Source organism: Ruditapes philippinarum, unplaced genomic scaffold, assembly GCF_026571515.1.
Source record: "Ruditapes philippinarum isolate M1 unplaced genomic scaffold, ASM2657151v2 ctg1408_1_1_1_1, whole genome shotgun sequence".
Lineage (NCBI taxonomy): Eukaryota > Metazoa > Mollusca > Bivalvia > Venerida > Veneridae > Ruditapes > Ruditapes philippinarum.
This window is the reverse complement of record NW_026859522.1, coordinates 213,067-237,124: the sequence shown is the minus strand read 5'-3', so window position 1 is coordinate 237,124 and position 24,058 is coordinate 213,067. Positions and strand designations below refer to the sequence as shown.

General features: G+C 32.0%; 1 long non-coding RNA gene across 1 annotated transcript; it reads left to right on the top strand.

The window, feature by feature from the left end:
• Positions 1–3,346: 3,346 nt before the first annotated feature.
• Positions 3,347–5,042, top strand: LOC132756817 (uncharacterized). The gene is made up of 3 exons (XR_009629380.1): positions 3,347–3,476; positions 3,899–3,969; positions 4,290–5,042. It is a non-coding gene; the product is annotated as an uncharacterized LOC132756817 (long non-coding RNA).
• Positions 5,043–24,058: the final 19,016 nt, after the last annotated feature.

The following is a 24,058-nucleotide window of genomic DNA, read 5'->3' as shown; positions in this document are numbered from 1 at the left end:
TAAGATTATTAGAGTAAAATGTTTTTATGTTACAAATACTAGTATAAGGAAAAACAAGACAACCGCGTAGGGGCTTACTTTTTTTCCCGAGGCTATAATTTGGACAAACTTGGTAGTTATCAAAGATATCAGTTGTAGCCTTTGAAGATTCAAGGGAGAAGGAAACCGCTTGATTCCAGGGGAAGGGAGAGCTTAAACCCAAGGGCTGTAACTTGAGCAATCTTGGCAGAGGCCCACTGGACAATCTTTCACGCAAGGTATTTAAGATTCTGTCTTTTATAGTTTTAGAATTGAAGACTTTCTTTCGGTTATAATTAAAACAACAAGATTTCTGCCTGAAAATAAACTTCTTTGAACAACTTTGAATGAGCTTCCTTTCTGGATTATAATACCCCCGACAAACGAAGTTTTTGGCAGCTGGTGGCCAGTCGGTCGGTTGGTTGGTCCGTTGCAGATTGCTTGTCTGGGACACAACTCAGAATGTGCAAGAGATATCAGCTTCACATCTTGTAGATAGAAATATAGACTTGAATGAGTATAAGTGCGGTGCATAAGAACCGTAACTCCCTTCCCTTTGGAGTTATTGCCCTTAGTTCATTTTTACATATTGAAAATTTGTCCGGACATAACTTGAGAACTATAAAGAGTATCAACTTGAAACTTTTTGGGTGATAGATCTGAATGAGTAGAAGTGCAGTGCAGAAGAACCGAAAACATCAAATCCAAACTGTAATCCATCTTATTGGTGTAGGACAAATAATTCAAAAAAAATAAACACATCTATAAACTACAGCATTTTCACTATGTGCAAAGTTTGAGCTAAAAGCATGTTTTCTGAAAAGCGCGTGTCGGGGGTATTCTGAACTTGTGACAAGCTCTTGTTTCTGCCACAAGTTAAAACAACATTTTAGCAGCAGGTTAGGAAGAGTTGTTGTCCGTAAAACGGCCACAGCCCTACAGCAATATGTAACCTCGAACACGTTTTGCTCAGGTGAGCAAAATCTGCTTTATAGTCTTACTTTACGAAAATCAATTGTAGATCTTAGGTCATTGCCCTACTTTTACTTCTTTTGAGAATACCTTAGTTGTCCCGTACGGTCCTACTAAACACTGCTAAGGACTGCTAAGGACCGCTAAGGACTGCTAAGGACTGCTAAGGAGCCGCAAAGGACGACTAAAGAGGCACAAAGGACCTTAAAATACCTCCTAGGCCATTCTTATATTACATGGTTTTATTTTTAGTGAAAAAAAATTATAATTTTAAGAAAAATATGATTTTGGTGAAAATTTTATGAGTTGTCGGACCGCTAAGGACTGCTCAGATACACAAAAGACTGCTAGGGAGGCACAAAGGACCTTAAAATACCTCCTAGGGCATTCTTATAATACAAGGTAGTATGTTTAGTGACATAAAATGTATTATTTTAAGAAAAAATATCATTTTAGTGATAAAATTTATGTTTTTGAAGAGTCGTCGGACCGCTAAGGACTGCTCAGGTGCACTAACAACTGCTAGGGAGGCACAAAGAACCTTCAAATCCCTCCTAAAACATTCTTATACTATATGGTAGTAAGTTAATAGACAAAAATGTATTATTGTAAGAAAAAAATATAATTTTGGTTATAGAATTTATGCTTTCGATGAGTTGCCGGACCGCTAAGGACTGCTCAGGTGCGAAAAGGACTGCTAGGCAGGCACAAAGACCTATAAATATTTCCTAGGGAGGCACAAAGGACCTTAAAATAACTGTTGGGGCATTCTTATAATTCATGGTAGTATGTTTAGTGACAAAAAATGTATAATTTTAAGAAAAAATATCATTTTAGTGATAAAATTCATGTTTTTGAAGAGTTGTCGGACCGCTAAGGACTGCTCAGGTGCACTAACAACTGCTAGGGAGGCACAAAGGACCTTCAAATCCCTCCTAGAACATTCTTATAATATATAGTAGTAAGTTAACAGACAAAAATGTATTATTGTAAGAAAAAAATATAATTTTGGTTATAGAATTTATGCTTTCGATGAGTTGCAGGACCGCTAAGGACTGCTCGGGTGCGAAAAGGACTGCTACCTGTACGAAATTTTGGCACGGATTCTGGGCGGAATTGGCACGGAATTGACACGGAATCAGTGATTTCTGGGCGGACCAGGAACGGAAACGCAAATTCCGTGTCATTCCGTCTCACAAGAAAAATATTTTGTTCACTTTTCTGGGCGGAAAACTAGAAAAATTCCGGCTGGAATTTTATTTGGAGCAGAATTTATACTTAAACATTTCATCTTGGACAGAATTTTCAACTTTGAAATTTTCTTGGGAAGGAATGGTCTTCACTATGGGCGGAATTCTATACTTAAACATTTTTCTTGAACAGAATTTCACATATAAGATGTCTAAATCATAATTGTTAACTCTTGTTTTTGCACTTGCAGACATTGAAATTTTACCAACTGTACTTATTATTTTTGTTGAAGCAATTGATACTTGACCAATAATTACAGGTGTATTTTTAGAATAAATAGGGTTATTTTTTAGACATTAAAATATGCCTAAACAATGTTTTTAAATATTGTGGCAAATGATATATTGTCAGACTAATTTAGCAAATCTTTTTTGTACTGAAAAACAACTGTAATAATCTTAGTGTAGAACTTGAAAACATTCACCTCCAAAATGCTTAAGTTTATAAAATTAGCAACATTGAAATAAGAATGCTGTTTAAATTTGAGTATCAGGACTGTCACAGGACAAGATAGTGTGCTTGCCATTTTAAACTCTAAGAAATCATGATTTTGTTATAAAAAATAAACAAAAACAAAACATTAAAAAGTGCATGAAATAATCTCATATATTATGCCCTTTTAATCTATATAGAATTGATCAGCCAATATGCCCAATAATTGCTTTCATTTAGGTAAATAAATACTACAATATAATTATATCCACTGAGATTTTACACTACACAGATCAGAGCTCTGATAAAACTCAACTGACCAGCAGTTTCCCACCATCTTAAACTCTTTGCATGACTAATTTACTCCACTGGTCATTCCAACAGATCAGGCTGTTCCATTGAATTATTTTGGGGAGAGATAACATTATAAATTTCATATGCAGAATTTGTCTAGGACATTGTAATTTTTTTTTTTGTTCAGAAATATGTAATGATTTTTAAATTCTAAATATATATCTATTTGTTACTTGAATTTTTGTTACATTCAATGAATGGGAGTTGGGATGATGAGTAAATTAACCCTGTTTTACATAATGATTGACCTGTCCATGCAGTTATACAGTTGTGAATTTTGAATTCTAAGATATCTGGGTCAGCAAAAAGAGTGCAAATAACAGAGGATGTCTACTTGATATTTTAACAATTTTGGAGATATACTTTTGTTTAAGATCTCAAAGTGTTTTAGTATTGGTATGATAAATAAGTGTGAAAACATGGGACAAGGAGATGAACAACATAATCAGGTAATTATAAACCTTTAGTTACATTAATGCTGAAACAAATTTTATATCAAACTATCAATGGTAGCAAACTAAAATTTGTAACACTGAGGTCAATGTTGTATATTTTCAACTTCATACATTTGTTTTTTTCTGATAATTGTTTTAAATCTTTATTACATGTTTAATGACTGTAAAATATAAATTATTCAATGATTCTATATAATGATTGTGTGTATTGTATGAATTAATAGCAAGTAGTAGATCTTTTTCATTTCCTGGAAATTAAACAAATTAAGACAATTTGATTAAATAGGAATAAATGGTACAAATTCAGAAGTTTTGTACAGCTGAACAGGGTCATCATAATCATTTATTATTTTACATGTATGTGTTGTGTTTCCAATGGAACAATCTAAAATTACATTTTACACTCATATTTTCAGACTGGGAGTTAAGTGCTGACTGTGAGATGCAAGGTGTTTCAATAAAGATGTGCAGTATTAATCCTGAAAAGGTATGTTTTTAAATCTCAATACTTTACTATTCAACATCTTTCTTTGAAAAAATACATAACCAGTAATAAATAGTGTCACAAATAAAGCAGTTAATTAATTCTTATACAGAGCAATTCTTAAACACTTGTGCACTGAAATAAGATACTGCGTAAGCTTTAGTATTTTTGAATATTCATAAGCACTGTTAATATTTAATACTGTTGAAACATAAAATGTGATATTATCAAAAAATATGAAATATAACTGCATATAATTATGCAATCAAACATAATTCATTACTACATTTTTGTTTAATTAATTATTAATTTTATTATTAAAGGTGAGCACAACCACAAGAAGTTCTTGGAAACACAGGCAGTGGACTTAAAACAGACATCAATTAAAGAAATAGTAATTTAAATAATCAGAAACATTTGAAACAAATTTATGATTGAAACACTCTCAGCAAAAAAATTGCAAAAAAACAAAGTGTTGGATTCTAAGAAAACCAGTAACTACCAAAACCTGCAGGTAGAAAAAAACTGTTTGTGTTATAGTGAATGTATGGTATTCTATTCTGTATTTGGACTAAAGGATATGTATTAAATTTTGTGAAAGAAAATTTAATGTGATACATTATTGATAATTTTATCCCAAAAAAATGTGATCATGTTAAACTCTGATACATTATTGATAATTTTATCCCAAAAAAATGTGATCATGTTAAACTCATAAAAATTCCGCCCCCATGAATTCTGTCCCAGAATTCCGCCCAGAATTTTGTTTGACAATTCCGTTCCAAAATTCCGTTCCGAAATTCCGCCCCGAGATTCCGCTTCAAAATTCCGCCCCGAGATTCCGCTTCAAAATTCCGCCCCAAGATTCCGCTTCAAAATTCCGCCCCAACTCATTTGCATATTTCGTCCCAATTCCGCCCGGAATCCGTCCCGTTTCCGCCTGGAATCCGGCCGGAATCCGTGCCAAAAGCAAATGGTTTAACACTTGTATATTTGGGGGAGAATTTAAATTTCTGGGCGGAATCTGCCATTGAATTCCGCCTCATTTCCGTGCAGAAAATTTCGTACAGGTAGGGACCTTAAAATATTTCCTAAGGAGGCACAAAGGACCTTAAAATACCAGTAAGGGCATTCTTATAATACATGGTAGTATGTTTAGTGATAAAAAATGTATAATTTTAAGGAAATATATCATTATAGTGATAAAATTCATGTTTTTGAAGAGTTGTCGGACCGCTAAGGACTGCTCAGGTGCACTAACAACTGCTAGGGAGGCACAACTAAAAGGACCTTCAATTCCCTACTAGAACATTCTTATAATATATGGTAGTAAGTTAAAAGACAAAAATGTATTATTGTAAGAAAAAAATATGATTTTGGTGATAGAATTTATGCTTTTGATGAGTTGCAGGACCGCTAAGGACTGCTCAGGTCAGAAAAGGACTGCTAGGGACCTTAAAATATTTCCTAGGGAGGCACAAAGGACCTTAAAATACCTGTAAGGGCATTCTTATAATACATGGTAGTATGTTTAGTGATAAAAAATGTATAATTTTAAGGAATAATATCATTATAGTGATAAAATTCATGTTTTTGAAGAGTTGTCGGACCGCTAAGGACTGCTCAGGTGCACTAACAACTGCTAGGGAGGCACAAAGAACCTTCAAATCTCTCCTAGAACATTCTTATAATATATGGTAGTAAGTTAATAGACAAAAATGTATTATTGTAAGAAAAAAATATAATTTTGGTTATAGAATTTATGCTTTCGATGAGTTGCAGGACCGCTAAGGACTGCTCAGGTACGAAAAGGACTGCTAGGGACCTTAAAATATTTCCTAGGGAGGCACAAAGGACCTTAAAATACCTGTAAGGGCATTCTAATAATACATGGTAGTATGTTTAGTGATAAAAAATGTATAATTTTAAGAAAAAATATCATTTTAGTGATAAAATTCATGTTTTTGAAGAGTTGTCGGACCGCTAAGGACTGCTCAGGTGCACTAACAACTGCTAGGGAGGCACAAAGGACCTTCAAATCCCTCCTAGAACATTCTTATAATATATGGTAGTAAGTTAATAGACAAAAATGTATTATTGTAAGAAAAAAATATAATTTTGGTGATAGAATTTATGCTTTCGATGAGTTGCAGGACCGCTAAGGACTGCTCAGGTGCGAAAAGGACTGCTAGGCAGGCACAAAGACCTATAAATATTTCCTAGGGAGGCACAAAGGACCTTAAATTACTTCCTAGGGCATTCTTATAATATATGGTAGTATATTTAGTGAGAAAAAATGTATAATTTTAAGAAAAAATATAATTGTGGTGATAGAATTTATGTTTTCGATGAGTTGTCGGACCGCTAAGGACTGCTCAGGTGCACTAACAACTGTTAGGGAGGCACAAAGGACCTTCAAATCCCTCCTAGAACATTCTTATAATATATGGTAGTAAGTTAATAGACAAAAATGTATTATTGTAAGAAAAAAATATAATTTTGGTGATAGAATTTATGCTTTCGATGAGTTGCAGGACCGCTAAGGACTGCTCAGGTGCGAAAAGGACTGCTAGGCAGGCACAAAGACCCGTCCAAAAGTAACAAGAACTTTTACACCAAGGAAGTGAACGTGTGTAATGATTCTGTTGGAAACAACAGACATCTTGTTCTGTCGAGCAGCACACTTTCACAACCTTTAAAGGAAATAAAAACCAATATGACTTAGATCATTGAAATAGTACTTGTGAAATCTTATTTGTATATAACTTATTTATCTCTATATTTATGTATTTGTAAATAAGTAGACATAGAAACATTAGGTCCTGCTGAGAGTGCACATTGCCTGCTGCACAGTAAATGGGCAAATTATTTCGGAACAAACAACATATAATGCAGGCTTTTTTTTAAAAAATATATGGGCCGCGTCACGACAAAACCAACATAGTGGGTTTGCGACCAGCATGGATCCAGACCGGCCTGAGTATCCGCGCAGTCTGATCAGGATCCATGCTGCTCGCTTACAAACCCTATAACAAGTAGAGAAACTGATAGCGAACAGCATGGATCCTGATCAGACTGCGCGGATGCACAGGCTGGTCTTGATCCATACTGGTTGCAAACCCATTATGTTGGTTTTGTCGTGACGCGGCTCATATTGCATTTGCAATTACTTTGTTAGGTTTTCCCAAATGCCAAACTTAATTAATACATTAATTGTGCCTTAAAGTTTTTTATAATAGCATGACTCAAAATATAGAAACAGACATTGTTATACCCTAAAATTGCCCAATTTTATATGTAATGTAATACATAAGCATCTTTTTTGGGTTTTTTTTTGGGGTTTTTTTTGGTTTTTTTTTTTGGTGATAGTGGAGTAACCACCACTATTATCTGTTTCATTTTCTTACTTAATTATTTTTACATGCACATAGAAAATGTAATGACCTTTCCGATGATATATATCACTTGGTATAGGTAATCCTATATATAATATATTTAAAATAAAATGTGATGAAAAAAACTAAAACACCCCCTCACCCCACATAAAGTATCCAATTGTGAAACAAATGCGCATTACGCATGACAAAACCATGTTACTGGTGCTTATTGATAGTCTAACAATGAAAATGTTACAAAAATTGCCATTTTCTCCGGCAATTATGTAACAGTTGTCTGTAACATCCGTCCCTATCATCAGTATTAAATATATATGAGCTGCGTCACGACAAAATCAACATAGTGCGTTTGTGACCAGCATGGATCCAGACCAGCCTGCGGATCCGCGCAGTCTGATCAGGATCCATGCTGTTCGCTATCAATTTCTCTACTTGTAATAGGGTTTGTAAGCGAACAGCATGGATCCTGATCAGACTGCGCGGTCGCAAAGCCATTATGTTGGTTTTGTCATGACACGGCTCATATGGTGCTTACTTAATATCACAAAGGGAGTTTTTACCCTAAATCTCCAAAGCAACCGATATTATTTTTTTCTACGAAAATTATTTACATAACATAGATTATATGTTACTCTAACCTTCAGTGGACCAACAATTTATCAACATAATATTAAAGCTTAAATGAATTTCGGACACATATATAGAGGATATTGAATGAGTGTAGTTTAATACTAAATTTATTGAAAGAGTTGAATAAAATCATATTATGCGAGCCTCTGGCGAGCATAATACTGTTTTATGCAACGAGTTCAATAAATTTAGAATTGAATCTACACAAATATAATATTCTATTTATCACATATACAAAATAAGAACAGTGAACAGTTAAAATGAGTAATTCTACAATGACGCGCCCATAGTGTAACGCTATGTTTATATATAGCGCAAATGACGTCATGTCAAAGTGTTATTACACAAGTGTAATATCGTTTTTATTAAATGGCTTTATAACACTCCCGCGCCGAGGTTTATGTGATAAAAATATATATATATAAATTTTTTTTTTTAAGGAACTGAAGTGGACAGATGTAACAGAAATGAGCAAATGATGCTTTTTACAATAACACTAAAATTATCTTGTTCGATATGGAAGTAGTTAGCTTTGCAACTGTACATAGAAATATTTCACACTAAAATTAAATAGTCTAAGAATAATCATAACAGAATAATCTTATCAGGCTATATATTCACAGAAAACTATTAAAGTAGGATATATAGAATGTTGAAGTGACATTGTGGTTAAAATTAATCAATGGTTAAAACATAGATTCTTTAAGATCATTCTTTTTACTTCAATAAAAAACAAATCATCTATCCCAGCCCCTCATAAAACAGTGGGATAAGGATCCTAACTATATACATACAGATGGGGCTGGCACATTATTGGAAGTTAACAAGCTGTATATTGGGAGCTGTGTATTGTATATTGGGATGTGTGATATATTACAAACCAGTGGGGGTGCCAATATAGGGTGATATACTTCAAAACAGTGGGAGGGACTTTCTGTTAGAGAATGCCTATTAAGTAGGCTGTAGATCAATTAAGTCTAAGGATCTATTGAACATCATTTTTTTATTGGCCAAATATATAGTCAATGAAAAAAAACAACCCAAAAAACAAATATATTTCACCACCCTGAATAAAGTATTTGTCTCCATATTCCAGCACATTGTCATATCACTTGACCAATATAATTATTATAAGAAATGGAAGAAGATCATAAGAAAAAGGATTTTAATATATGGTTATGACCCCAGTAATGAAAAAGTGATAATAATTAAAATTTGTTTGTAAACAAAGTCCTAAACAAATATTTTGACTCTATAAATTTTAATGAATGATCAGCTGTCCATTTATACTGAAACATTAACATAGAGAACTATCAATACTGGGAAATAATGAACTTATAACACTGAATCATAATAAAATCTTCATATAATAATGTTACTGACATTTCACATAAATAAAAATAAAATTTCATCAATTGGTAGTAATAAATTACAACATTTTAAAAGCAGATCTGTAAATTTTTTATTTGTTGGTATTTACAATTTTAGTAAATAGAAATTCAAGCTTATGACAACTTATAATTTACTTCAGCCTGTATAATATCTATTAAAAACATAAATCTGATTATATCACTATATAATTATTGTTTTGTAAATATATATAGAAAGTTACTGTCTGTATGATAATTTTCTTTAACACAATGGTAATACATTATCTGGAAATAAAGAATCTTCCTTTCATTATCAATGTTCTTATTTAATTCAGAACAGTTCATTCAAATGTCTATGCAACTTTTTGAAATACAAAAAGAAAGGAACTCCTTGATCAAGGAGCTTGATTCTATGTATTTTTGCTGAAATTTGTTCTATTTGTTTACATTAATTGAACATTATGTACTATTTAAAGCAAATAAAGCTATTATCATTATATTAAAACCAAAATCCCAGGGACTATGAGATTTGAACATCTAGTGTAACATTTCCCCCAAAAATGTAACAAACGCCTCCCTGCGGCGTGTAATTTCTGGGTTTTCTAACAAAAAATGATTAGAAAGTCATAGAATTTTTGATGTTTTTTTTTAGGAAATGTGTTTGCATATTTGATTTAAGAATGATTTGGTGTTTGTATCTTGTTTTAAGATTGACAATTTGCAGAATATTCATCCAAATAGTTATCCTTTCTGTGATATTTTAATAACTTTATTATTTGACATAGATAGTCCATTTACTGTGCAGAAGGGACAATTTGTTCAGCCAATATACACATTTTCAACATACATGTATATGAAAAAATGCGATCGATTCATAATGATATGTGTTTGTATATATATTCTTTTTATATGTGCTTGTACATTTATATGTAAAGTCAGGATCTGTGTTCATGTATATAGATGTTTTGATATGTGTTTAAGACTGGCTTTATTATTGATATGTGCTTGTATATAAATATGTATACTGGCATTTTTGTCAGGGTATGTCTTTGTATATAGATGTTATGATGTGTGTTAGAGACCGGCTTCATATGTGATATATGCTTAAACATAAATATGTATACTTGCTTTTTTGTCAGGGTATGTCTTTGTATATAGATGTTATGATGTGTGTTAGAGACCGGCTTCATATGTGATATATGCTTAAACATAAACATATCAAGTCCTTTTCGCACCTGAGCAGTCCTTAGCGGTCCTGCAACTCATCGAAAGCATTAATTCTATCACCAAAATTATATTTTTTTCTTACAATAATACATTTTTGTCTATTAACTTACTACTATATATTATAAGAATGTTCTAGGAGGGATTTGAAGGTCCTTTGTGCCTCCCTAGCAGTTGTTAGTGCACCTGAGCAGTCCTTAGCGGTCCGACAACTCTTCAAAAACATGAATTTTATCACTAAAATGATATTTTTTCTTAAAATTATACATTTTTTGTCACTAAACATACTACCATGAATTATAAGAATGCCCCAACAGTTATTTTAAGGTCCTTTGTGCCTCCCTAGGAAATATTTATAGGTCTTTGTGCCTGCCTAGCAGTCCTTTTCGCACCTGAGCAGTCCTTAGCGGTCCTGCAACTCATCGAAAGCATAAATTCTATCACCAAAATTATATTTTTTTCTTACAATAATACATTTTTGTCTATTAACTTACTACTATATATTATAAGAATGTTCTAGGAGGGATTTGAAGGTCCTTTGTGCCTCCCTAGCAGTTGTTAGTGCACCTGAGCAGTCCTTAGCGGTCCGACAACTCTTCAAAAACATGAATTTTATCACTATAATGATATTTTTCCTTAAAATTATACATTTTTTATCACTAAACATACTACCATGTATTATAAGAATGCCCTTATAGCTTTTTTTGTTATGTCCTTTGTGCCTCCTTAGGAAAAATTTTAAGGTCCATAGCAGACCTTTTCGCACCTGAGCAGTCCTTAGCGTTCCGGCAACTCATCGAAAGCATAAATTCTATCACCAAAATTATATTTTTTTCTTACAATAATACATTTTTGTCTATTAACTTACTACTATATAGTATAAGAATGTTCTAGGAGGGATTTGAAGGTCCTTTGTGCCTCCCTAGCAGTTGTTAGTGCACCTGAGCAGTCCTTAGCGGTCCGACAACTCTTCAAAAACATGAATTTTATCACTAAAATGATATTTTTCTTAAAATTATACATTTTTTATCACTAAACATACTACCATGAATTATAAGAATGCCCTTCAGTTATTTTAAGGTCCTTTGTGCCTCCTTAGGAAATATTTATAGGTCTTTGTGCCTGCCTAGCAGTCCTTTTCGCACCTGAGCAGTCCTTAGCGGTCCGGCAACTCATCGAAAGCATAAATTCTATCACCAAAATTATATTTTTTTCTTACAATAATACATTTTTGTCTATTAACTTACTACCATATATTATAAGAATGTTCTAGGAGGGATTTGAAGGTCCTTTGTGCCTCCCTAGCAGTTGTTAGTGCACCTGAGCAGTCCTTAGCGGTCCGACAACTCTTCAAAAACATGAATTTTATCACTAAAATGATATTTTTTCTTAAAATTATACATTTTTTGTCACTAAACATACTACCATGAATTAAAAGAATGCCCCAAACATTAATTTAAGGTCCTTTGTGCCTCCCTAGGAAGTATTTATAGGTCTTTGTGTCTGCCTAGCAATCCTTTTCGCACCCGAGCAGTCCTTAGCGGTCCGGCAACTCATCGAAAGCATAAATTCTATCACCAAAATTATATTTTTTCTTACAATAATACATTTTTGTCTATTAACTTACTACCATATAGTATAAGAATGTTCTAGGAGGGATTTGAAGGTCCTTTGTGCCTCCCTAGCAGTTGTTAGTGCACCTGAGCAGTCCTTAGCGGTCCGGCAACTCTTCAAAAACATAAATTTTATCACTAAAATGATATTTTTTCTTAAAATAATACATTTTTTGTCACTAAACATACTACCTTGTATTATAAGAATGCCCTAGGAGGTATTTTAAGGTCCTTTGTGCCTCCCTAGCAGTCTTTTGTGTATCTGAGCAGTCCTTAGCGGTCCGACAACTCATAAAATTTTCACCAAAATCATATTTTTTTTCTTAAAATTATAATTTTTTTTTCTTTAAAAATAATACCATGTAATATAAGAATGGCCTAGGAGGTATTTTAAGGTCCTTTGTGCCTCTTTAGTAGTCCTTTGTGGCTCCTTAGCAGTCCTTAGCGGTCCTTAGCAGTCCTTAGCAGTGTTTAGTAGGACCCGTCCCGTACTTCACTTCAGTTTTGTTATATTTTTGTAATCTTTCGGGATCATTGGGTCAAACACTTTTTAGTGTTGAGAATAGACTTCTGCTCAAGCCAGTGCTGAGGGGGCATGAGGTTGGTTGAACATTTTGACAGGCTCAATCAAACCAAACCTGCAATTTTCAGGTAATTTTGCTGTTTTTAATGCTTCCGAGAGATCACTTTATTCCAAATTCTAATAATTTTAAGATTTCGGGCAGTCTATTTCAGGTAAACTGTCCTCAATCAAGTTTAAGTGATATATATTTGTCAGCAATATGCATGATGTTTTATATTGTAGAATTTCGATTGTGGTTCTCTTGACAGAGATTTTACTCAATATATTAAATGTTATAAAGTATAAAAAATAAATAGGCTCCGATGTAAACCATAAAAACGATCAATCGATAAACAGTGACAAATTAGTTGTGCATTCCTTTCTTATAAAGTTGGTTAAATGATAATCAGGATTGCCTCGTACAAAGCTCGGTGTTTTATATGTGTAGTTTTGTTGTCAATGAATTTAAAATATCCTTTAAGATATCTATACTCACTTTATACCAAAGTCTCTTTAAATTTGGTTAATGTTATCATGATACATGTATATGATTTCTGTTTACTGAATTTACGCGGTGATCTTTCTCGTTTATCGGCTCTACTTAAATATTACTTTTCTTCAAATCCAGATTTGCACAAGTGGGTGGAGATAAAATGTAAGAAAAAATAGGATCTTGTTAATTTCATGTCTTTTTCCAAATATACTTGACTACTTTGATATTAGCTGACATAGATTTTGATCTAGTGACGTACCTTCTTGCTTTTTTACGTACAGTTAGGATAGTTTGACTATTCTTATAATTGACAGCTGATATCAAATGACCTAAATATTGACAAAGTGACCTATTTCTTGCTTTTGATGTAGAACCATGTCTATTATAAAAATTAAAACAAAATGCACGAAATATGGTCTAGTGACCAGCATCGTTCAAATTCTTATAATAACCACAAGTGTTCATTGTTTTTACACAAGTAGTTGTCTGTCCCCCGGTGAGTGCTTTGGGCTATTTCTCACATTGTTTGTTGTTGTTGATGATGTTTTGCATTGAGTCATATATATCATTCTACACATATTACAAATGAAATTTGACTTATAATGAAAGTGCACACAATAATGATAGAATACATTGCTTATGTATGTTTAAGGTTATCACATTTGTTAATGTCCCATTTTTAGGGCAAGAGTAATTTCAAAATTATCATTAATTTTATGACACATTTCGGAATATTCATTCCCATTCAGGACATCATTTATTCAATGATTCGCCTTATCCTAATTATCCTAGACACAGGTCGTCACAGTTTGGCAGCACGCCAGATCTTAATTCACCCGGCAATGTTTACCTGTCATAGTATTTCTACATGATATTAATAAAGACAGGAAGACATTGGAAGGAAGGGAGGTAATTAAGATAAACTTTCTTTCGTAAAACAGCAGATGATTTTAATTAAATGTGAGATAATTTCCCTTTTAATTGAAATTAAATTTTTTTTTTAAGTTTGAATATTTTTATTAAATCTTAAACACAGAATGAAGGTATCCTTAGTAAACTTTTGTTATTTTTTTTTTATTTATGTCCAGAATAAATTACAGTTTATCAATATAAAGTTTTAAATGGCTTTTGAAAAAGTGTTAATTATATATCCAATACCTTAAGTTCATGCAACTCACCTTGGAGTCTGCTTGCCGGAGCTTACCAGTACATGTTTCATAGGAGAAATCGAACCCACGAAACTAAGGTTGAGGGGCAAATACTTTATCGATTAAACTTGTTTTACCAGTCTGTGTCTAATAATGAAGTGACCCCCATCCAATGTTAATGATCAGTGAACAGTTAACATAAAAATAAGTTTGTTTGTTTTTGCCATAATTGTGTTTAGTTTTATATTTTACTTTAAAAAATAATAATTCAAACAACCAACTGAAAATATCATTCAGAATGTACTATTGGTAATTGTATCATGATCATTTATTGGTCATTCGCCATAATAATAGCCAGTATTTTAAATATATTACTACTTCAATTCGACAGCAAAAAAAGGAACAAATGTCACTTTAATCTTCCAGTTTATACATTATTTACAGGAACTGAGAAGAAGACTTGCTACATTAAGTAAAGATGCTGTGTATTATATTTTCAAAACAGGAAAACATCGGGGTTCAATTATATATCCTTTGTAAAGTATAGTTGAAGTTTGATGTGTAGTCACAAACTTGCATAAGTATTTGATAACCATCAGCTTTGCATTTGTTCCTTAAACTTTTAATGTTATACTGTATAAGCTTTTCCTCCGCTGAATTTGAATAATTTGCTTGATTTTGTTACAATGGAAACTAAATTTCAAAATAATATTTTTGAGCAGTGAACAATGTAGAATCGACTTGGTGTTCACTAGTGCAGCTTCAAAATCGTGTCAAGAATTCTTTCATGTAAAAAAGCTATTTAGTATTCACCTTGCTTACAGAAAATGAGTAAGTCTGTGGTTTTCTTCGACTAGTATATCTTGAAATTTAAAAAGTTATTTCCTTAACATAGTTACTTTGAAGAAAACTTACAAAACAAACAAAGTAGAACAAGATCTTGTCAGACTGCATGGGTTTTTTTTTTTTCTTTTTTTTTTTTTTTTTTATTGATCAAATATAAACATTGTATTTACAGCATGGGTATATAAACATATAACTATAAATGAATTCAAAGTAAAAAACAGAACATATCATAAAAGAAAAATAATTCATTTTACATACTACACTCATTCATCTGCACTCTCTCACTGCAGTCTGCGCTTTTGATATTGTTATTGATCATATCTATTCATCTTTTCAGTCATTTACTTATCTCTAAAGCCATTTTAAGCGGGGTAAAATATAATATAATAATAGTAATAATAATTATAATAAAAGTAATAATAATTATAAGAAGAAGAAAACAAAAATATTTGTGTTAATCTGCATAAAGGAAAATTAGATAAGAATTCACGCAGAATTAAAGGTTTCAACATTGTTATTTATCATTGCAGTCTCTTTTTCAATGTTGTAACAATATGTTATATATTTTTAGCTCCAAAAACTGTGGGAATACTCTTTTGCATTCTACATTGATAAATATACATCTTAAAGTAAATTTAAAATTAGATTTTTAGTTTTTGATAAAGGACTTTCATCTGTTAAGCCAAAAATCATTTCGTCTGCAGTTAATGACGGAAAAAATATTCTTTTTTGTTTTGAAATAGATATCAATGATGTCCTTTACAAAACTACATTGCCAAAACAAATGTTCGATAGTTTCGTTTTCATTTTTACAAAAGGTACAAAGAGGATTATCATTATATTTAATTTTATGTAAATAATAGTTAGTGCCAATTATTCTATGAATAATCCTAATTTGAAACCACTGTATCCTAGAATCTTTTGTTATTTTAAATGGCATTTCGTAAATTTCTTTCCATTTACTTTCCTCAAAATGAAGATCAAGCTTTTTCATCCAGGTTGCTTTACTTGTTGGTTGTGTGTTATTGGTATTCAATAAATTGTAAGTCTGTTTTGATCCTTTATTGTTAATAATTATTTTTTTTAGATAAGGAGGCAATTTTGGTCCACAAGTTTTTTTTACGTCATTCATACTAAAATTAAATTTTGTCATCATTTCATTTTTCATTTTTTTAATTCCGTGAAAGATTAAAAAGTTTGCATTAAGCCTGAATATATTATTAAAATCTTCTAATGAAAGAAAAGCACCGTAAGAATCAAACATATCTCCGATATAATATACACCGGCTTTAAACCATGAATTAAGAAATATACTTTTATTGCCAATTAGTAATTTATCGTTATAAAACAATGGTAGTTCTGCGAAAGATTCGTTATTTATAGGATACTTATCTATATATGTAGAAAACGCATTAAAAGTGTCCTTCCAAAAAACGTTTGAAATGCTTTTTGCAATTTTATCTATGTAATGTTTTCCACAGTGACATAATTTTTGCATATCAAATTCATTTATAATAATGTTTTTCCAACAGGCATCGCTAATCATTCTTTTGAACCAGCTTATCTTTAAAGCCATTATAAAAGCATTTAAGTTTAACATTTTTAAACCTCCCTCTGAATAGTCCTTAACCATAACGGTATTTTTTATTTTAACATTTCCTTGCCATATAAAATCATAAAACATATTGTTAAGTTTATTTATCATGTTCTGAGGTGGTGATGGTAGGGCTATAAAAAGATGGTTTAAAATTGAAATTAAAAGCGTTTTGATAACTGCGATTTTTCCTATTGGAGTGAGAATTCTCCTTTTCCAATGATTTATTAAATTTTGAATCTTAATTAATTTATCTTCATAGTTTATATGTATCATTTGTTTCAAATTTACATCAAAAATTATGCCCAGCATTTTGAAATTATGTTGGTTCCATGATAATTTCCATCGTGTTTTTATACTATTTGATGAGTATTTATTTTTCCTATCCAAATTACTTTTGTTTTATCAAAGTTTACATTTAGTCCAGATATATGAGCAAATTTCGATAACACATCAAGTGCCTGATTTAAGGAATTGCTTGACCCGTCCAATATTAAAGTTGTATCATCCGCAAATTGAGATAATTTATGTTCTAAATTATTTATCTTTATACCTTTTATTTCTTTACAGTTTCTTATCTTAAGAGAGAGAATTTCAGCACATAAAATAAAGATGTAACAAGAAAGCGGGTCTCCTTGTCTGCAGCCTCTACCTATTGTTACAAAATTTGACAGAAATCCACATTGACTTACAGCAGACTGTGCGTCTTTATAAAAAATATTAAACCATCGTTTAATAGAAATTCCAAAATTAAAATAAGACAATGTTTTTTGAACAAATGACCAGGACAAAGAATCAAAAGCTTTTTCAAAATCAATTAAAAGAAGAAGACCAGGGATATCTTTCTCTTCAGTATAATGCATAATGTCGTATATAAGTCTTGAATTTTCTCCAATATATCTACCCTTAATAAATCCGGTTTGATCTTTGCTAATTAATTTGTTTAAAGTTTTTTTTAATTCTATTTGCAATGACTCCAGAAGCAATTTTATAAACTGTATTTAAAAGAGTTATGGGTCTCCAATTTTTTAAAAATTCTTTTGGTTTATTGTCTTTAGGAATACATGTAATTATTCCCTGTGTTTGAGTTATGGAAAGTTTGCCTGATTCATATGCGTTATTAATAGCTCTAACGACAAAAACTCCTATCTTTTTCCAAAAAACTTTGTAAAAATCTGCGCTGAAACCAGAAGATCCTGGACTTTTATTATTTTTCATGTTATGTAAAACTAAAGTTGCTTCATGATAGTTTATTTGACCTTCTAAAGCATTTGACTCTGTTGGACTTAAAACAGGTGCTTCTATGTTTGAAATAAAATTTTCAAAGGAATCGTCATTTTCATTGTGTATTTTTGCCATAAATAGGTTTTGATAATATTTTTCTAATTCTTCGAGAATTGCTGTTTGTTCTTTAACAATTGTTCCGTCATCCTTTTGAATTTTATAAATAGTTTTAGAAGTGTAATTTTTTTTCTCTAAGCTGCAAAAGTACTGTGAAGGTTTTTCACCTTCAAGAATCCACTTAACTCTAGAACGAATAAGATAGCCCTGTATTTGCGAATCATTTAAGTTATGAAGCTCTGTTTGAAGGTCCCGAAAGGTAAAGGTAAGTTTATATATTTGATGAAAGCGCTGATAGAAGTTATTGATTTTATTTTGAGCTTAACTTAGTTTACTGCAGGCATTAGATGTTCACTTATCTGGAATGCCCATATTTCTTCATTGAAACCGATGTGGTGTGGTGTGTATAAGTAGACATATTATATCTTAATAAGCTATAGTTCCTTTGAAAATACAGGGTTAATTTTCACAAAGCCATGATCTATGTTCAATTTTTAACACATTACAAAATTGAAATCAGTTTAAATTGCAATTTCAAGTCATCCAAATTAACTTAATGAGGTATAATCAACATAGTTTGCACTTTTTAGTCAATCCAAATCAATCCTAGTGTCCGTTCAAGCACCTCTTTTGGCTGAGGGTTTGCCTTTTTAGTGTTAAAGCATCAAAAATGGTTTAACTCTGCATGATCATAAGAAGTGACTAAATGGGTTTGAATTATTGGAGTCTATGCATATTTTAGCTGCAGCAGGTGAAGTACAATGTAGTTTTAACACTGGGTGTTGTTTAAAGTTTGTAACACCCGAGGTGGGCCAAAATCGTCTTTCAAGTTCCAGCGCTATATAACATTAACTGTGTTGATGCGCCGTTTTACCGAACAAAAAAAAAAAACAAAGTGTCCTTTCCACAATGAAAATAGAATATAATTCTCACTGGTTTATTAAGCACTAGCTTATTAATCGTCTGTGAAGTGGGGAAAATTGTAACATTTTGGTCTAGAGCTGAAAGTGATGTTTTATAATAAAAACGTTTGTGACATAGGTGTAATATTATTTAATGATCATTATTGATATTATATGTAATAATATTACGTATTATCTGTTATTTAAATTTAGTTGGTTGGAAGTAGAGTGGAAGACAAACACAAGTATTGTCTTCTAGAGATGCAATAATGTTTTGAGACCTACTGTATGAGGAAAGACCAAGCTGAACAGGTTTGTTATTTTTGTCCCAGAGAAAAATATTAAAACAACTAGTCAAATCCTATTAACCTTTCTTTAGAAAAAGTACTATCCCCGTGTGAGTGTTGAATGTTTTGGCTTTACTTGATGTAAAGCTGAAAGTGGTGAAATATACTAAAAATTCAAACAGTAAATTAAAATGTTTATATTTCAAGCATGAATTATAAATGAAACCAGAATAAAAGTTTCCCAAACAAAACATTTATCACTTCTAATTCTTGAAAGGTTAGCTTTGCCTTTGTGAATATACCATCATTTGGTATGATTTTATTAATAAACAAACAACTATTCTACTGACAAAGCTTTATAGTCTTTAAGACTGACTTGGATCAAGATAATTCATAGCTTTCTACACAATCCAGTTCAATTTTGTAAGTTTCAAATAAAACAATAAGAACCATTAGGTAATGATTTCTCATACAATTAGTATTTAAGCTATCTGTATTAGCTATCACTGAATTATTTCATATCAATGTAAATTTATTTGTAGAGTTTAGAAGAAATCAAGGTATCAATTAAACAGCAATCTCTTGGTGATGATGGAAGCTTTCCTATACAATGTAGTTAATAACAGATGATATTTTGATAGCCTATAGTAACACTTATGGTAACATAGTAATGCAATTTAAGTTTTGAGTCGTGTTCTATGTTTATATCTAGGGTATTGAATTCATTGTGATTTCTGAAAGAATAAAGGTTTCATATTAAAAGACACACATTCACCTTGTGGTCACAAATGTTGCATAGATTCATTCTCTTTTTGTCAAAAATGACCCACCCTATGTGTCACTTAGTTTACATAGACTTTTAGAATAAAAGGTGTGAATAGACTTTAACAGTAAAAATGCCTTTAATGCTGCTTGAAAATAACAATGGTGGGAGCTTAAATGTATGGCATGTATCATTACCTTTTGGTTCTCTATTTAATTATGTAAGTAATGTCCATTGGTAAAAAATGACAGAGCCCTGGTACCCCTTGGGTCAAAATTGCCCTAATCCCTATGTCATTAAGTTCTATGGACATTTAGTCTTTTTTGAAACATCAATGCCAATAGCTGAGATTTTTTGCAAATAGCATCACCTTGTTGTCCTCTACAAAAGTTTTCTAAATCCCACCCTTGGACCAAAATTGGTCCCAATCCAGGGTATCAATTAGTTTATATTAACTTTTGTAAGAAAAAAGTTAAGTTTAAAGTGGTCTTCTCAAAATCTACAAAGCCCAGAACTTAGATTTTGGCAAGTATATTTGCCTTATGAACCTCAACAGAAGTTATATAAGTCTTGCCTCTTGGTCCAAAATTCACCCAGACCTTTGGTCACTTATTTTATGTGTAAGTGTATAGGAAAACACATTTAAGTTGTCTTTTGTTAAACTATATTGCCGAGAATTTAGATTTTCTTTGAGTACAAATGTATGTAGCATTTGCTTTTTGGTCCTTAACAAAATTTAAATAAATTATGCCCCTAGGGTCGAAATGGTCCAGCCTTCAGGTCACAGTATATATAGCACTATAGTAAATAGCTGGAAAAAAGTGATCCCTTCGAAGCATTAAAAAGTGCAACATCACTCACGCCCCCTATACTAGCACCGATTTGAGCATTACTCAATTTTCAACACTTAAAATTGCTGGATTCAATGATCCCAAAGAATCCAAAAAATATAACAACACATTTATTTCATCTTGTCTGAATGACAATGCTTTGATGGTTTGGTACATATTAAGCATTTCCTGGAATACATCTGATCTACAAATGTTTCAAATAATGCAGCTTGGGCAAAATGACAACATGTTCTAAGAGACATTTGTGGGCAATTGGATAAGGTTTTTGACTTCAAACCACTTGCCCCTCACCACTTTTGTTTCTGAATCCTGACAGGGACTTTCAATTCTTTATGTGATGAAGTTATCCAGCCAGCCTTTGGAATGTCTGTGATTCTTCATAACTGCCTGTTCATGATGCCTGAAATAAAGCATGGAAGGCCACTTGAAGTCTTCTCCAACAGTAAAGATAGAATGTCGCCATATGGCCTTAAGTGTTGTTGGTACATTAAACCCGAAATTGCTTTTATATTAAATAAGTGTGACTGCCATCAATGTATTTTTTCAGGTTAGAACTTGGGGATAATCATGATTCAAAATAACTATCACTTTGTAAAATCAATTTTTATTTTCTAAAAATGCATACAAGCAAAAAATCACATGTAAACAAATTTGATACAGTTGATCGGTTTTTGGTGTTTTTTTTCTTCTTCAGAAATTAGATCTGTGCCAAAAGTTATATAAACTAATTTTCCAACTAGTTATGCTTTTTGAAAGTTACATTAAGCTTCTAGACTGTTTCAAACTTGTACAGACAGCCTTACAGGTAAACATCCTAAAGATTATCTGATTTATATTCTGATGTTCTTTTAGCTCACCTGTGCATCAAGTACTCATTGCAATTTGTCTGTTGTTCTCAACAATTCATACTAACAACATTTACTTAAACAATGTGTTGATTTTGACATTAAGGTATGATCCTAAAATGGCCCTGTACAAAAGTTATATAAAAATGTCAGTCCAATGCACGCGTAGGATATATGAGCCCAAAAAAATTAAAAATAAAATTCTTACAAGTTTTCTGTAAAAATATAATGTTAAGAGCATAGGTATCTGGCATGTAACATCACATTGTCCTGTACAAAAGTTATATATTTATTATAACATTGGTTACAATATAAGGGGATATAAATGTATATAGATGTGTATCTATGAAAGAAAACAAATTTAAGTCTTCGTCTGTAGAACTACAGTGCTTACTTGCTTAAATTCAGGTTTGTTCAAGTATTTCAGTTAGTAAATATTTAGTAAAAACACCAGGTAAATTTTATTAAGTAAAAAACACTAAAAAAACGACTAAGATATATACAAAATACTTTTTATAAATATACAGAAATAAAAAGAGAAATGCATTAAAACAGAACTTTGCAATTTGTTCAATTTGGTGATTGTTTGTTTGTTTGGTTTGGGTTTTACGTCACATCGACACAGTATAGGTCATATTTTAAAAGTCTTTTACAAAAATGTATTACATTATTAATAGGCATAAAATAGGTATTTAAAATGGAATTTTTAGAATTTGCAGTTAAATAATTATACTTTTACTATTTACAGGTAGTAAATATAAAATTTATCATTAATAAGTATTTTCATTACCATTATTCAATATTGCCAAAAATCCAGCCTTTGAAACTTGACAATGCATTCTTCGGTGCTACATGTTAAATTGGCACCAGGACGCTTCCGTAAAAACGTTTCAAAACTTGTAAGCCTATAATCAATTAAAGTCCGCTGATGTTGATTGAAAATATTACGGAAGCGTCCCGGTGCCAATTTAACATGTTCTATAAAAAAGATAACTCCTAAGTAGGACTTTGTAACTCCTACTAAGGACTTTATAACTCCTACGTAGGAGATAAAAATGCCTAATTAGGAGTTTAAAACTCCTACGTAGGACTTTGTAAGTCCTACATAGGACTACAAAGTCCTACGTAGGACTTTATTAGTCCTGCGTAGGACTTTATAACTCCTACGTAGGAGATATAAAAACCTAATTAGAAGTTTAAAAGTCCTACGTAGGACTTACAAACTCCTACATAGGACATATTACTCCTACGTAGGAGTTAAAAAGGCTAATAAGGAGTTTATAACTCCAACGTAGAACTTTATAACTCCTACGTAGGACTTTTAAACTCCTACGTAGGACTTTATAACTCCTACGTAGGAGATAAAAAAAAACCTTATAAGGAATTTTAAAGACCTACGTAGGAGTTAAAAAGTCCTACGTAGGAGTTTATAACTCCTACGTAGGACTTTATAAGTGTTCTTCTACGTAGGAGTGATAAAGTCCTACGTAGGAGTTATAAAGTCCTACGTAGGAGTTACTAAGTCCTACGTACGAGTTAAAAAGTCCTACGTAGGAGTTTAAAAGTCCTACGTAGGAGTTACTTAGTCCTACGTACGAGTTAAAAAGTCCTACGTACGAGTTATAAAGTCCTACGTAGGAGTTATAAAGTCCTAAGTAGGAGTTACTAAGTCCTACGTACGAGTTAAAAAGTCCTACGTAGGAGTTTAAAAGTCCTACGTAGGAGTTATAAAGTCCTGCGTACGAGTTAAAAAGTCCTACGTACGAGATATAAAGTCCTACATAGGAGTTTAAAAGTCCTACGTAGGAGTTATAAAAGCCTACGTACGAGTTAAAAAGTCCTACGTACGAGTTATAAAGTCCTACGAACGAGTTATAAAGTCCTAAGTAGGAGTTACTAAGTCCTGAGTACGAGTTAAAAAGTCCTACGTAGGAGTTCAAAAGTCCTACGTAGGAGTTATAAAATAAACTCCTAATTAGGCTTTTTTATCTCATACGTAGGACTTATAAAGTCCTACGTAGGAGTTAAAAAGCCCTACGTAGGAGTTTTAAAGTCCTACGTAGGAGTTACTAAGTCCTACGTAGGAGTTAAAAAGCCCTACGTAGGAATTATAAAGTCCTGCGTAGGAGTTATAATGTCCTACGTAGGAGTTACTAAGTCCTACGTAGGAGTTGAAAGGTCCTTCGTAGGAGTTTTAACGTCCTACGTTGGAGTTTAAAACTTCTAAT